At 42.8% G+C, this 17105-nt stretch overlaps 1 protein-coding gene across 7 annotated transcripts in view; it reads left to right on the top strand.

Moving 5' to 3' along the window:
* The first annotated feature begins 3951 nt into the window (after positions 1-3951).
* PRDM2 (PR/SET domain 2) overlaps positions 3952-17105 on the top strand; it is a 120043-nt gene continuing 106889 nt past the window's right edge. For 6 of the 7 annotated variants that reach the window (XR_010837364.1, XR_010837380.1, XR_010837377.1 and 3 more), the window contains exon 1: positions 3952-4021. The gene's annotated coding sequence lies outside the window, so the exon portion shown is untranslated. The remainder of the gene's footprint in view (positions 4022-17105) is intronic. The other variant, XM_067017068.1, reaches the window with a different exon arrangement.

Raw genomic sequence — 17105 nt, 5'->3', positions numbered from 1 at the left:
TGTACTTTTGTGAGCAAGTCCAGTCTGCTCCACTAGACCCTAAGTTCTTGGGATGCAGGGTGGCGTTTTTGTCCTTCTGTGTTCTCCCTAGTGCCTAGAGAGTGTAGTGCTAAGAGCACCTTGATGCCTGGGAAGCAGCATGGCCAGTAGACAGATCGTGGACTTTGACCCTGGACGAGTCCTTGAACCCTGCCTCTCCACCAGCTGTGCCCCCCCCCCCAGTCTGAGCTTCAGTGTCTTCACCTGTAAAACAGCAGCCACTGTTGTCATTGTCATGAGCATGACGTGAGAATGTAGTATAAAGCACCCACGCAGACTGGCACTCAATAAAGGTTCCCTCCTTTCCCCTTCTTACCTTTAAATCTCACCACTGCTAAGATTCGTCTACACATTTGGAGGCTGCAGCTTTTGCACGGAAACTATGCAGCCCAAAGAGTCCATCATGCAATAAGTTGTGTCTTTAGTCCCCAGAGTTTCTATCTTTGAACTTCATTCATTTGTCTTTAATCTGAACCCAGAATCCAAGTTTCGAATCTTCTGGTTGCTGGTGTGCTTGCTCAGATGTATTCCTTGCTTGGGTAAAGGACTTGGCACAGGGGTGGTGAGTGGCGAAGGTGAGGTGGAGACACTGGAAGAAGAGACTCTGGATCTCGTTCAAAACAACACGCATTCAGGAGGAAAGGGGGCTCAGTATTTTTTAAAAAGTAAGTGATGTATTATTTGAACAAGATATGAGTTCACCTCATGCAGTTGCCCTTAGACACTTAATCACTTTCCCCCTGATGTTCTTGCTTGACAGTCCAGGGAGAGTATTTAGAATGGTCTCTTTATGCAGATATTAAAAAAAAAAAAACTTCCCAATTCCTACGCCAGTTATCTTGGTTGAGAAATAACTAGTTGAGAGCATGTAGTAGCAGAGTTGCCTGTAGCAGTTCTCAAGCTTTTTCTTGTTGGGGGTGTGTGGCGTGGGGAGTAGAGTTTACTTGGTAAGCCCGCAGCTAACCAGGGAGCTAAATTGTCTAGGTTCAAAATCTGGTTCTGTTACTAACTAAGCTTTCCTGGCCTCCATTTCCTCATCTGTAAAGTGAGCATAGTGCTTATCACATAGTCTTTGGTCAACACATACTTGCTCAAATCCAGCCACATCAGAAGAGGGAGGGAGAAGATTTTTTTCCCACTAAAAATATCTATGTAGCGTTTGTTACATGCCAGACACTGTTCTGGGTACCGGGATGACGAATGGTGATGATTGTCCTCTGTAATGGTATGTCATGCCAAGGTACAAAACTGGCTGGGACCTGTGCTAGATGTATCTGTGTAAAGTGGAGTTTCATTCCCGTTGTAGCTCCAGACAAAGAGTGCATTTTATATTTCCATACCCCTAATACAGAAATGGCCCATGAGATGTGATGAAATGTCTCAAAATCCTTCCCTCATCCTTTAGCAATATCTTTCACCTTTTCAAAGAGACAAAAGAGTAACATTTAGCATATCAGATAATAAACATTCATGAAATCACATTGTACTATCAATAGTTCTCATCTTTTTTGGATTAAGTTGACAAAATATATATAATTATTTAAACTGAGCAGTGGCACAAATTGAAAAATATAAAATGTTCAAGAAACATATGCAGATGAAAAATAAACGCTGGCTGATGAAGGGGGGAATTTAGGAGTGCTGAAGATATACTCAGTGTAGCAGGCTAAATAATGGCCCCTAAAGATATGTTCATGTCCTAGTCCCCTATGCAAAGAGGTTTTTGCAGATGTGATTAAGTGAAGGATCTTGAGATGAGGGGATGATCTTGGATTACCTGGGTGGGTCCCAAATGCAATTACATGTTTCTCTAGAAGAGGAGGGTAGAGGGAAATCCAACCACACACGGAGGAGAAGGTGATGTGAAGAGGGAGCGGAGAGTTAAAGATGCTGGCCTTGAAGACTGATGCAGCCACAAGCCTAGGAACACTGGCAGCAACTAGCAGCTGGACGGGGCAAGTAAAGATTCTCCCCTAGAGCCTCCAGAGGGACTGTGGTCCTGCTGATGCCTTGATTTTTGGCCCAGTGACACTGATTTCGGACTTTTGGCCTCTAGAACTGTGAGAGAATATATTGAGTTGGCCAAAAAGTTCATTCGGGTTTTTAACCTAAGATGCTATGGAAAAACCCGAACGATCCTTTTGGCCAACCCAATATTTCTGGTGTTTTAAGCCACCCAATTTGCTGCAAGAGCTACAGAAAACTAAAACACCCAGTCATTTTAGATTAGTGACAGGGAGGACAACCGCTGACTACTTTGTCAACCATCTCTTGGCATGATGCTATCTTGTACATGTTCTGGTTCACTGTGTCACTTCTAGCTTAATGTTCCTTTATTTTCCTTTGCATTCTATTGAATGCCACGTGGCATCTAGCTTTTTTAAAAAGGTTTTTGATTTGTACATCGGTGTTTTGACTGTGAATGGAACAGTTGAGCCTCCCTCACTTTCTTTTTTTTTTTTTTCAGATACTCCAAGTAATTTCGATGCATGGATCACGGTGGGAGGCACTGATTTAGGTAAGGGATGGAAAAGTCTGATGTCTGCTCTGATCCACAGCAGAGTATACACTTTTAGTGACATGCATGCAGGTATCTCTTAAATCTAGGGTCTCTTTCCCTTGAATATCAGTGGAAGAAATAAGTAAACGCTTGAGGTCTGATTTTATTTTTTTCTTAGGCTCTGCGCTGACCCTGTCACTTTTTAAGACCTTGATAAAAATTTATCTGATGAGATTATCTTCATTTGTTCACCATACCTGACTAGGTCGTTAGCATCATCCCTCCACAGTAAGTTGATAATACGTGTTGCCTCATCATGTTTTCTTAAAATTAAACCCTAGTTACATAAACGGATTTGTGTGCTCCTTCAAAAGTTTCCAAAGAGTAACTGCGCTTTAGTATGTCTCCTCCTTAGGGTGGGGCCTTTCCACGGAGTCTAATGTCACCCATTTAGATTCTTCCTGCTTTCACTTTCAAGGCTTTACCTTGAAGTGATCATGGCTTTAAATACCATCCATACGCGATAGACACCCAACTTTCTATCTCATCCCCCAGCCTACACCTCTCTCCCCCACTTCAGACTCCTTGCCGACTGCCTGCTAGATGTCTGATACACGTCGGTCCTTGGATGTCGAAACAGACATCTCCAACTCCACCCCGTTCATCTCCATGAGAGCAGTCATTCGTTGTCACCCAGGCTGTCTATTGGCTTCCTAGTTTGTAAATCTAAGTTCCGCAAGGACAAGGCCAATGTCATGTTCTGTGCTGTAGCCCCAGCCCGTAGCACAGTGCTAGACACATGGCGGGCAGGCAAGAAGCACTTGTTTGTAATGAATGAGCAAATAAACCCAGCTGCATCCACCCTCTTGGAGCTGGATCTTTCCTGGGGGAGGCTACACTGGTCCTTTAGGGAAGAGCGAAAAATGGGGTCTGTGTTTACTCATTTGACAGGGACGTAGTGATGAACCCATTTTCCTTTGCCCTCCGCCTTTTATTAAAGGCTGTGGGTTCTTGCAGTAACTTTCGATCGCGCAGAATCCCAAGCCTTTGGCGCCGACAGACTGGTGGTGGCGAGCCTCGGCGCTGACCCGCTGGGGTCCGCGGGGTGCCCGTGAGGATGGCGCGCGTCGCGGTGCGTGCGGCCCAGGTCGTCGAGCCCGAGAGAACAGAGGTCGGGGCCCCGGGGCGAACACGACTCTGAACTAGGGTGGCCCGGGTCCGGGCCCTCGGGGTGTGTGCGGCCCGGGTCTGGGCCCTCCGGCAGAGGCGCGTCGGGGTCTGCTCAGCCGGGGGTCGCGGCCCTAGGCTACAGCGCTGGCAGCGCGGGTCCCGGAGGCCTTGCGGCCGGCGCCAACCGACGTCACTTCCGACCGGAGCCAAGATGGCGGCGGCGCGGCCGCGGGCTCCTGGGCAGGCGGAGGGGCGGCGGCGGCTCGGGCGGCGGCTCTCGGCGCTCTGAGGCGCGGGGCGCGGCGGGCGCAGGTAAGAGGCGGCCGGGGCGGGTGGCTTCCGGGACGGGGGCGGGCTCGGCGCCGGGACTCCCGTTCCTGCCCGCGAGGAGCGAGGCGGCAGGGGTGACACGCTTGGGGACCCGGGCGCGCAGGGCCGGACGGGCGCGCCCCTTCCGAGGTTCCGGTGTCCCGCGCCCGCGGGGGCCCCGGAACGAGGCGCGGCCCGCCGGCAGCCCGGTGGCGGTCCGGGGTCAGTCCGTCCCGCGACGAGCACCCCGGCCCGGCCTTGGGGCCCGGCGCCGGGAAGTAGTGGGGTCCGCTTTGTCGCTGTTGGTTTGCCGCGCGCCCCGCGGGGAGGACGCGTGTGGGCTGCGGGGTGGCGGCGCCGGGCGGGCGGCTGCGACCCCAGAGGGACCCCGGGCGCCCGCGGATCCCAGGGCCGTTCCAATTTCAAGTCGTCTTGCTTCTCTTTTTTGTGTTGCAGCCGACCGTGTGTCTCTCACTCTTGCGTTCTGAATTTGTTTTGTGTCTCGCGTCTTTGTGTTTCCTCAATCCACAAAGTGTGGTTTAAGCCTGGGAGTGTTCTCCCTCGGTAATCCCATCATAGACCCACCGATGTTTTTGTTTTTAACAGACGTGCAGTTTTCTCTTACTCATTTTGTTACCAAAGATACCCACGAACCTGTTTTTTGATGGTGGCAAGTGAGACACGAAGTAGACCAAACAGGTCAGCGTCTTTCCCACACCTCCGTGGTTGCTCCTGACCCACGCGTGAACCACTGAACCGGGAATAACCCCACATCGACCCGGGGAGCCCACATTCCCTCAACTACGCAGCTGTAATTTCCCCAGAGAGGACACGCATGCTGGCCCCTCATCTTCCGTTCAGCGTTGCGTTGGGGTTTTGGTTTTATTTCAGAGGTGGAACGCCCTTTGGTGAATCCCAGTTAAGTCTTTAAATCCCTCTAATCAGACACTAAAATGGCCCTACCCAGAAGGCGATTAAAATGTTTCTTAAAAGTTTTTACTACAGAAAAGCAACCACAGTGTTTTAACAAATGGAACCTTTCAGTGATCCTCTTAAGATGCCAGACTTCATCTCCGTTTGAGCAGTTGTGTGCAAGTATTGGGGAAATGTAGGCCTTTAAACGTTGGTGGTTGTTGTTGTTTTTTTTAACATGTTATGAAATGTGCTGTACAAATATTAAGGAGGAGGAACTGAGAGACATATCGTATGTTCCTTTTTAGTAGGATCTTGCTTTTGAGGTGGCATGCAGCTGCCCCTTCATTCTCCAGAAGCTGACTTACACTCGTTTGCCCACATTCTTTTACATGTAGAATCTCAGTGTAGCCTTGAGAGGACCTTTAAAGATCGTCCAACTCCCTCATTTTAAGCGATGGAAACTGAGATTGAAATTCATAGTGGGACTGACACTTGTTCACAGCTTCTGGTATCCCATGGCTTTTTTTACACATCTTTTTTGGTTTGGTTTAAATAAGTTAATACATTTGAAGTGGTTAGAAAAGTGCCAGGCACGTAATCATAACGCTCAATAGGGCTTTTGTTGATTCTGAAGGTGGTTTCTTTCATGGAAAAGTTGGCATATTCACATTTGTTTTCTCTCATTTTGTGACCAGTTCCTGAAACAATTCGGTATGAATTTGTAATAATGTATTGATATTCGTTTTGTAAGTACAAAACGTAACAAAAGGTTCTCACTGTAGGACAATATGAGAATGGAGAAAAGCACAAAGAAGGAATAGAAATCAGCCATTCCCTTCCCACTCCTCAGATAACCGCTGTGAACATTTTGGCAGACCTCCTCCTCCTCCGTGTCTCTCTTGGTGTGCATGAGTATTTCTTTCCTTGTATATATTTATTCACTTCTATATATTTACATGTTCTACAGTATTGATATCATATATACTGTTTGTCTTCCCTTATGATATTGCGAGCATATATCCAAGCCACTGAATCTTCTTCAATATGATTTTTAATGGCCATGTCATATATGCACTGGCCATAATTTATCAATTCCGTATTCATCAGTAAGGTTTCTGAGATTTTCTTTTCGTTAAGATTTGTTTAAAAGGTTTTTCTATTGTGTATTTTAAAGTTCTGTCAAGATACGTGAGAATGTAAATTCTGCTTTTTAGCCTCTAAACGCGCGTTCTTCCTGCCGATGCAGTTTTAAGAAATAGCTCTCCATTTCAGCTGCCTTTTATTCTCCTCCTTCAGCCGGGTCGGTGCAGTTACATACATATATCTGCACGAATATCCTTTTGATGATTATTTTACGTTCGATGTTTATTTATTCATGGGACTGTTTCTTTAAGCTGCCCATCTCTTTTCAAGTTCCAGATCTGATTTACAAACCTTGAAAGTCCTGTTAAATCATAGACTTTCCGGGATGGAAAGCACCTTAGGTTCTTTACTATTTTCATGTCTTCTGACTTGCTTTTCATGCTATTTTTAATCCCCATGCAGAAGAAAAAAAGCCTGTGGGCTGAACTAGAAAACTCCACAGTGGGGACTGAAGAGGGAGTAGGTGGACAGTGGGGGACAGTTGTCAAGCTTGCATGACAATAGCATGGCAATTGCATGGCAACGTGTAGATCCAGGGAGTTTCCAAATGACGGGGGTGTTACCCGACGGAGACTACTGCTGATACTGCTGACCTGTGGCCGGGGCTGTGCTGTTTGCCTGGAGCTCCTCAGTGATGCCGTCACTCCTCCCAGCACTTGGTGAGAGGTCTGGGTCCTGTTCTGGCTCTTTACTTTTGAAGTTAGTTGTTTATAGGTAGAGCCGATAAAATCATCCGAAGGCAGGACTTAGGTTCCACTAAAGTGGGGCTTCTTGGCCTCAACATGGTTGACTTTGGGGTTGGGTAATTTGTGTGGGCTGACCTGTACCTTGTAGGATGTTTGGCAGCACCCCTAACCTCTATCCCCCAGATGCCAGGTGTGACAGTCGACAGTCTCCAGGCATTACCAGATGTCCGCCCCTTGGGGGGGGCAAAATGGCCCCAGTTCGCAGCCACTGCATTAAAGGAAGGTCCATCAGACTGGGTGGTTGAATCATTGAAGTGGTTTATGGAGTCTCTGTAGTCACAGAACTGGAAGAATATACTATTCAACGCATGGTTAACCTCAAGTTCCCACTGAAGCCAGGGAAGGGACCTGCCGTGGAAGTTCTTTCCTGAGTTTGGTTTTATGACTTTGTTGAATGGTCACTTACAGAAATTTTGCTTTGGCGTCCCTTTCGTGGCAAGAGGTAAAGCAACGTGAGGTAACCTGGAAACCACGGAGGAGTTTTCATGACATAGGATCAGCGTTCCCAGTATGTAGGTTAAATTATTAGGAATTTTAAATAAATTTGCATAGAGTTGATACCTGGTGCATAATTTAAGCTTGTGGTCTGTTATACTGAATAACACGGAAACAATGGTCTATTTTAGAAAATGAGACTTAGTGGAGCAACTGCTTAAAAACTGATGATAGAAGTCTAGTTTTTCTAAAATCTTTTTTTTTTAAACCGCCGGTTCAGGGTTATGCACTGAAAGTGATAAATTTGTCCTGAAGAAATAAAGTTTACTTTTGAAGTGCTTACTAACTTTATTACTTTATAATTTAGAGATAGGTTATTGATCTTTATGGCAAGCATGCAACTTCCCCTGACGAAAAAAAGTGTAAGTTGTCAAATCTTTATTTGAATTATTTAAAAGAACAGATAGTATAGACTGAAATTTTGTCGTGGCATAAGTAATCTTTAATCAGTAGTAATAGTAATAATAATAATAATAATGAGTAATTTAGAACTTAACAGATAAATAAAGCAGACTAAAAGGGACCACATTTGGTAATGGGGTGGTTTTCTGAATTACAGAATATCTGAATGTACAGAATCACATTCATGCACTGGGATGGATGCATGTGTCGTTTAAATATTCTTTCTTAAAGAGAATGCCTTTCACTCCCCACCCCGACTTCCTTGAAGCATGTGTTAGAGTTATTGTATGTAATAAATCTGGTTCATTTGGAGTGAATTACACTTATAATATTTTTCTCAGTACTATATAATATTTATTCTTAGGGTCTTGGTTCGCGTCATCTACTCTGTTTTCATTTATTAGTCCTTTGGAACATGCAATAAAGGAGGTTTCACTGAATACTTATATATTTGCCAGCCATTTTGGTGAAAAACGTATTTTGTAGCTCTTGCAAGAAATCATATGATAGGCTTTGCTTTGGAAGAGCTAAATTACTTCTTGGCACAGTTTGTCTGAAATATGGAAAGCTAAGTGCAACTGTTAGTTTGATTACGATGGGCGGTCTGTCTGGAAATTGGCGAAACTTACAGATTTTACTTGTGTGTATAAGTAGTTCCACTAAGACTTCATTAAACCCTGGTGGGAAAATTCTGTGGCATTTTCAAATAATTTAAATGATGCCATCAATATTTGAAAAGAATTGTGAGATTCACCAAACCCTTATATACCAGTATGAATTCTGCACATTTCATAAGACCTTATTAAGGCAGTGTAAATTAGGCATAAATTGGAGTATCAGTATAAAAATGAGATTCTAAATGTTTCCCATTCCGTGAGTCTTATTTTAGGGACTTTGCCGTAATTCTGAAAGGCCTCATTTTGAAGTACATCTAAAAGTAGGAATTTTAAAAAGAAGGACTCTTGGGATAAATTTAGATTCTTCATTGTGAAGCTCTGTTACCTCTGTTAGAGGTTATTGAGCAGGTCAGGTCACTTGTTTTGGGAGATAAATATTGTATCAGTGCGATTCCCTGGTAATTTATTTGAGCGCTACCTCGATATACAGAATAAACTATCTCACAGATCAAGTGCAGGGACTTGGTTATTTCTGGCAGTGGTAGAGGTAGGACAGTTATCCTCTCTTCTTCCTATTTGAAAAGTGTGGACAGTGATTACTTCTTTTCCTGGGATGTTTTAAGAAGAATTGGTGAATATGTGAGCAATTTGAGATACTTTAGGTTGTTCAGAAACATTAATAGCGTTTTTCTTAGATACCTGTTTAATATAATAGGTATTGAGGGATAACATGGCACAGTTATTTTCAAGAGAAACGCTTCCAAGTTATCTCTGAGTCCTAAGGGTTTTTGGCCTATCCCATCCTCCCGCTACTGAACATGGGGGAGGGGGCGACTTTTTTTCCTAGTTTTTTCCACGCCTTGCACAAAGCCCAGTCCTTCATCTTCTACTCTGCTCTCTGGATATTTTTCCTCTTGGCAATTTCCTCTGTCCCTAGGCACCCCCTTGTGGCTGAAGACTTTTCAATCTCTGTCCCCCACCTTGAAGGCAGTCTGTGGTGGGACTTCTTTTTTCCCCGTTTGATGGATGCAGCTTCCCCTGAATGTCTGGGCTCCCCTCAGAGCCTCCAAAATGGAACTCAACCACCTTACACTTAAATACCATCCCTACTCCTGGCTGCCCTGTCTTTAAAATGTACACATTCTTCTTGTCAGTCACATTCCAGATTTTGAACTCATCTTCACCATCTCTTTTTACCTCCTGTTCAGTTAGAAAACACATTCTGTTCATTCTTCCTCTGCAGTGCTAGTCATATTTTTTGTTTCGTTGCAGCTATCATCTGTGTTTCAAACCTTTATCGCTCATCATCCAGATTCTTAACCGGCTTGCCTGGCCCCAGTCTTTCTGGCTGCCCTTTCCTCTCCTGCCTCCTCACTCTTTCAATTTAACCTTCCTAAACTGTTAGGCATTGCTTTGTTTGTGGCACTTCTCAGTCAGAAACTCCTCTGGGGCAAGTTGCCCACCCCAGGTGGCCGAAGCTGCCTTGCTGATGGGCAGTGCTGAAAGCGGGCTCTTTCTTTCCCTGGCCTCCGCCTGCCTACGCTCACTGGCTCTGCTTTTAAGTAATCCCTCTGCCGTCTTTCTCTGAAGACCCTCAGGGCCTGTGGAGGGGGTCAGGAGGGAGGCTGGGTGGATAATAGCTCCTCCCTCACTACCTGGGGAACGCTACCCACAGGCCAAGTTTACTTTTAACCTGGAACTTAAACGCCCCTAGAACTATCCCATCTAGCCTATCTCTGCTCTGCACAGACCCTCACTTGAGTGGCCCTGGCTGGCTTACTATAGCGCATGGTAACAAAGGGTTGTCTTTCATCCTCTGTATCATACATGGGGGGCGGGCATTCCTCTTTACCTTGAAACAAGAGCCACAAATAATTTATTTTGAGGAAACATACTTCCCTTTAAACAGAAATTCATGTGTGTACAGAGCTTCTTAAACTGTAGAGCAGCAGTACACAGACATTGCTCTGCAAACAGTAGGTGTTGCTGTTACTTTAAAATGCTCTTGAGAACAGAAATAGTTACATATTTAGAGGATAGGCTCCAAACCTTAGTTTTATTTGAAGTAGAAGAGTCACTCCCTACCAAAATAATATAAACTCTTGGGAGAAGACCTCTAGAATCTCACAGTGATTGTGAACCCGGCATCTAGTGAAATATAGTTTAAGTTGTCACTTTATCTGGTATAAGTTGTGATTTTGCTCTGTGTTATTCACTTATGAATTTCAGAAGCCTCCTTGTCATTTATGTGTAGTTTGTGGAGGGTGAGTTTTCCTATGTATTTTATCGTGTAGGAAAAACCAAAAAAGCTCCGAGCAGCCACGTGTACGGTGACTGTATTAATGCTCAGAAAGTGAGAAAATGCGTATTTGAGAGCCGGGACAAGAGCCTCACGTTACTGAAGCCTTCTTCCATTTTAAAGGAGATTCGGAAGTATTTTGGAGGTTCTTGAAAATCTCTCAATTTTAAATGTGTAGTCACGTAAGTAACATATGCATTGGCAACTCCAGTGCAAGAACAATAACTCAGAGGGGTCAGTTGAGAGCTCATTTTATTTTGGGAGTTGTGAAGTGAACTATCACGGGGCATCTTGCTTTTAGAAAATTTGTGTTTGATTTGGAAGCTTGGCATGTGAGTGTTAGGAAAGAATCGACCTAATTTTCCTTTTATAATAATTTAAAGTTTTTACGTATCTAACATAGGGAAAATGTTAGAAAAGTATCATTTCATAGGAACTTTTTGCGTTTAATGCTGTTTTGTAGAATATACAGTCAACAGTTGGTTCGGCTGTCCTTTTCTGGGGCGAGATGGGCTTTGTAATAATGATCTTGAATCTGTGCACAGTTCTCATCAGACAGCAGGGACTGGCTGGAAAGGTGGAAAAATGGAAAGCATTTGTAGAATTACTGTAGAAGCCCTAAACAGAACCTGAAATTTTTGATGTAATAAATTAAACGTTCAGCATAATATAATGACATAGATGTATACCTTTAGTCAAAAGAATAGGGAGAGCGTATAGTAGTAGCCATCTATCACATCACCAGGTAAATGGTAAGTAATCAGCAATTGCTATACATTTACTGCTGTGCTGGCTCTTTATTAGTGGATGCTTGGAGCAGTGTTTTTTGAAAAATTTCCTTTTAATTTTTTTTTTTTTTCAAGTGAAGGAGAGATATTCTAGGGGAAGAAAAGAACCCTAAAGTGCCATAATCTAAATTTGGATTTATAGTATTCTCCTAGTTTATCTGCTGGTCTCTTATTTAACATTCTATTGTGGTGTTTGTGGTGTTGTTTAACTTAGATGTTTCAAACAAAAACTGTAATCAACCTCGTGGTCTCACGGGAACTCTGTGGCTCTGAAGCTGTTCAAAACAGCAGACCTTCTGGTCTTCGTTCTGTGGAAACTGTTGTCACTGTCGAATTCTCTCACCTGGAGTAAATTCTCTAAACTCTGCTTCCTTATTGAGGTTGGTGGCAGGACACTGCTCTATGAATTTGGGGAGTCAGGCTCTGGGATATTTGTCTGTGGTATTCTGGGCCTCGTTGAGGAAACCACTTTATTGAAAAGGGAAAATCACTGGTTTATTTGTGAGCATTCTGTTCTCTTTGTATCTCTCTTTTTTTTTTTTTTTTTTTTTTTTTTTTTGCGGTATGCGGGCCTCTCACCGCTGTGGCCTCTCCCGTTGCGGAGCACAGGCTCCGGACGCGCAGGCTCAGCGGCCATGGCTCAGGGGCCCAGTCGCTCCGCGGCATGTGGGATCTTCCCGGACCAGGGCACGAACCCGTGTCCCCTGCATCGGCAGGCAGACTCCCAACCACTGCGCCACCAGGGAAGCCCTGATATGGTTTGTTATACCATTGCCTCTTGCCTTGGGTGGAAGTCATTCTAGAGGTCAAGAAACATGAGCAGTTTAAAGCAGTAAGAGTTCATATTCTCTGATTTACCAAAGAATTACCAAATCCTTGCTGTATTCTCAGTCTCTTTACATGTGCGCGCGCGCACACACACACACACACACAGACTCCTTATGCTGAAAATGATAAACATACCAGTTTTGATTTTTTCCACTTTATCCTATTTAATTTGGTGATATAGTCTGCTTTTTAAAAGGAAAGTTGGGGGTATATTTTTTAGGGTGAAACTGGATGTCCTGGATGATTATTCTTGTGAAATTTATATTTTATTTCAGAAAAGGAAAATGAATGATTTTTCATTTAGCAAATTCCTAGGCAGATTCAATATTTATGAGTTCTGTGCTTTTGCTTAATCCAACGAACAGATGCTAAAAGTTTTCATATTGATAACTAGAGTTTATAGATTGTAACTTGGTGATTCCATTCTTCTGGTAGGAATTATGAATGTTAGTTTTTTATAGTGAGTACATCAGCTGTGTTTGTTAATAAAAACTGCATTTGAGAAGTTGGCATAATTTAGATATTTTGATTATTTTTCTAGAGGTTTCTGGATTGCAAGAATCTTTTGGTTGAGAAAGCTAAGATCAGTGTTAAATACTGTAAATCTACCAGTGTTAAGCACTGTAAATCTACTCCGCAAAAAGCTTAATCATCTGTTTACTACAATGATATTCATTTACAATAAGAGATCTACTTTATGTAGTGATTAGTTTTAGAATAATTTTTCTTATGTAGGTCATAAACTTTCCAAGACTCCTTTCACAAAGTGATATTTTTAAAACTTTTTTTTTGGCATCTAGCCCATTTTTCAGTGTATTTATGATTTAAAAAATTTTGATACAGTCATGCTAGTTCTCTTATTTCTGTTTTACTCTTTGTCCATAAGCTGTGTGTTGCTTCCTGAATCTTAAAAGTTAGTTTCTTCTGAGTCTTGATGTTACAATGTGGGATTTTTTTGTAATCTAAGAGAATAATTATAATATTAGTGACCTCTAAGTGAATGTTGCAAATTTGATTGTTTTCCAAATAGCCCAGAAGATCTAAACTGATTCAAAAGAATAATTGTAAAGTAATTGTCAGTAACTTATAGGTGAATATGCGAATCAAATAATTATTTTCCTAATTCTTTCCCTTTCCTCCCAGACTTAAAGAATCTGCTATTGCTTTTTCTTTAAAGGCTTTTCATATAGTTTTGTAGGTTTCACAAGTCTACAAAGGACAGGTACGGACAGATTGACGTGTTAGAGTATTGCATTAATGTTAGTTTGTGTCTATCTTTTTTTTAATCTGCCTTATCTCAGAGGATGGGTGGAGAGGTATGGCTGGGGCTGCAGAGCCGGTCTGACCCTGGGACTGCATATTTCTATGGGGTTTCCTGCATATTTCTAGATTTTCTGGTCTCTGGCCTCCATGTCAGATGACAGCAGCTTAACAGTTGCTGAGGTTGTCTTGACTTTCTAAGGGACTGGCATTTGAATAAAGACCCTAATTATTTTATTGTTGCTCTATTCATACTGATCATGTATAATCAAATCATCTTTATGATATTATTAAGCTAAATATTTGTAATGAAGATCTGCCCTAGAATTTCAAAGCAGTATCTTGAAAAGTTAAGTACGTGTGTATTATTAAAACCTTGGATCTGTAAAATCAAGATTAAGCTCTTAGTTTTGTAAGAGTGTATGCTGTTAGTAAAGTATAGTTGGTGATAGAAATTCACGTGCTCTAAATTTGTATATCTGTGTAATATACTTTATCTGAAAAACGTCAACAGGTAGAATAGAAGGGAAATGTAGACATACTAAAGAAGATTTGGTCAGGCATAGAAATCCAAAAAAGAAACTAAGACAGAATCCAGGGTCAGAGAAGTCCTAGGGATTTTAAGATTTTCATTATTTACCATTGGAAAACTGAAGGCACTTAATTATTAAGCATTTTTTAAAGTTTGATAGAATTATTAAGTTTCAGTGATAGGTGTGGAAAGATTTCTCTCTGCTTCTACACTGATAGGATTGATACTTCAAGTTCTCACATTTGATAAAACACAGACTTTGAGATATCTGAGTTAGATGAGGGAGTATATAAATCAATTCTATTGAAGTCAACACTGAATATGAAAGGTACGTAGAATTGCCACGCCCTTCCACAGGGGTTTTGCAATCCTGGAGGAATCTTAAGGAAGTTATTCCAGTGACAGTGTTTATAATCTATAGTTGCTCTAAAATATATTATCATATTGTAGCTAGTACATGATTACTACAGTTCAGAGGTTCTCCGCTGGGAGGGTATCCAGGGATGTGTGTGGGTATTTTTGGTTGTCAAAATGCTCGGAGGGACTGCTGGCCTTGGTTACTCAGGGCAGTGCTGAGTGGCCTTAATGGAAGGGTCAGTCCTGCACGAGAGTTCTCCAGCTCAAAATGCAGTGGTCCTCTGTTGAGAGAGACTGCTAAAATCTCCGGTCTTTTCTTGTACTATCCCTTGTTTTTAGTATAGTTTCATAAATCTAATTTAAAATATCATTTGAGAAGTCAGTGTCAGATTTGCAATGTTTTTGATTATTGTAAAATATCTTAGGGATATAATTTGACAGTGTTGTGAGTCAAGAGGGAGAAAGAAAAAAAATGAGGGTCTGGTTTTTAGCAATTAGGATTAGAAGTGATAGGAGGATCTAAGCGTACAGGGTCATTGTGAACCCTTAAAGAGGTGTTAAGATCCTCTAGTCTCTGGAGAGAAATGATGGGTGCATTCCTGTTTGGACAGAGAGGGAACAGACAGCATAGAAAGTCAGAGAGAAGATTATTAATATCTGAATTATATTGCAACTTTTTTATTAAGAAAAAGATTCATTGAGGTAAATGAAAGACTAAGATGTTTCCAGTACTTTAATATTTTAGTTATTCATATTTAGATGTCACAGTATCTAAGTGGTTTGGTTTGTGCCTGTGAGCCAACAACTACAAAACGGGAGGAAAAGGAAGGGAAGATGTTTTAAATAAAGAGGGAAAACAGATGAAAAGCAGATGGAAAGAAGGAGGCAGCATCTCAGAAAATGGCAGCTCCATTCTTCCATGTCCTTAGGCTAAAAACCCTGGTGTCATCCTTCACTTCCTCTCTTTTTTTTCATACATAGTATCGAATCTGGCAGCAAATCCTGGGGACTCTATTTTAAAAATAGATCCAGGATCCAATGACTTCTCACGTCTCCTCTGCTCCCTGGGCCAAGGCACTATCATGTCTTGCCCATGTTGGGGCATTAGCCTCCTAAGAGTTCGGCTTGCTTCCACCCTTCTCCTTACGGTCTCTTTTAAAATCGAAGTCACACTAGGTCACTTGTGCCACCTTAAGCCTCCCGGTGGCTTTCCCTCTCTGGTTGGGAAAGCTATAGCCGATCTGGTGAACAGCGCTTGCCTCGCAAAGCCTGTGCTTAAATCTGCCTCCCCCGTTCCCCTCTCCGCCCTGTACCGTCACCTCCTGCACTAGGCCCCTCATCTTCTGTGTACAGTCTTACTCCCTTATGATGCTCCTCCCCCATCCCTTCCTGACTCTCAGCTCCTCTCCTTCCAGCTTTTAGCAGATGTCCCTTCTCAGTGAGGCCTTCTCTGACCATACTGATGGGTTCACAGGCAGTGAGATAGAGACAGTTTATAATCCCTGTCTCCCTGTCCTTCCTCTCCATGTGCTTCTCTGTTTTTCTCTAAAGCACTTTCATTATCTGACTTACTACACATTTTACTTGCTTATCTGTTTACTGTGGTCTCCTTCCCGTGAGGGCAGGGGTCCGTGTGCGCACTGTTCAAAAGCAGAGCTTGGCGCATGGTAGGTGCACGGTGAGGCAAGAGTAAAAGGCTGGGGAGATACGGTTAGGAAACCATAGCAGAAACCCAGATTATGATACTGTGGCGGAGTTATCGTAACTTCCTCGAGTCTGTGTTGTTAGTTGAGAGACTAACCTTGTGAAAATTAAGAGCTGATTTATTCGACAGTAGCACAGTGCCTGCTGGTCTTAGAAGAAGCTTCATAAATGATACCGATGATTCTTGTGAGAAGGAAAAGACAAACCAAAGGAAATGATGAAACATCTTTCCAAAGATCTTTTTCATTGAAACATTTGCATTTTACTACAGGTTTTTTCCTCAGAGTGAACTCTTCGTGGCCAACGTTAGTAAATCCACCTCTGAAAGTTCAGTGAGAGGGCAGATGAAAGCCCTGCCATTTCGTTCACTTCTGGGGCCCTAACGTGTCACACAAGGTCCTCCTGGTGGAACCGTACGGCTGTCAGTCGGCGTTTGGTAGAGGGGGTTGGTTGGGCGTGCATGCCTCAGGGGCCACGAATCTCATCACTGTTTGACAAATACGCATTTTAAACTTTATAATGATTTCAAGTCTCATAGCAAAGGATGGATTATATTCAATAAAGGATGTATATACTACGGAAGGACATGTTAAAAATATGTGGGAAAGATGCTTCATGTTAAAATTTAAAGGAATGGACTTCATGGGTTAACCACCAGTTTTCTGAAATTGTATTCACTGAGTGTTTACTTCATAAAAGTTTACATTTGTATAGCACTGAGCTCTCTAACAAACTCCAAGTTACCAAAGACATTCCTGGTGCCAGTTATGAATAAAAACTAGTTCAGCTGGCCAGGCCCTGGCTTAAATATAGTGCCTTTGTTAAAGGTGATCCAGGTGAGTGTGGTTAAAGAGCTCAAGGAAGAAAACCCCACGCGACCCATACGAATGAAATGGGGTGAAATGTCAAGCACTATCCTTTAGGATAGGGGGCAGGCTATCTGCCCAGTGGCAGATATATTCTTGGGCGCATAATGTCCCTGAATTAGACTTTCTTTGGTT

The sequence above is a fragment of the Kogia breviceps genome, chromosome 1 (assembly GCF_026419965.1).
Source record: "Kogia breviceps isolate mKogBre1 chromosome 1, mKogBre1 haplotype 1, whole genome shotgun sequence".
Taxonomy (NCBI): Eukaryota; Metazoa; Chordata; class Mammalia; order Artiodactyla; family Physeteridae; genus Kogia; species Kogia breviceps.
The sequence above is the reverse complement of the archived record's forward strand: the minus strand, read 5'-3'. Positions and strand labels throughout refer to the sequence as shown.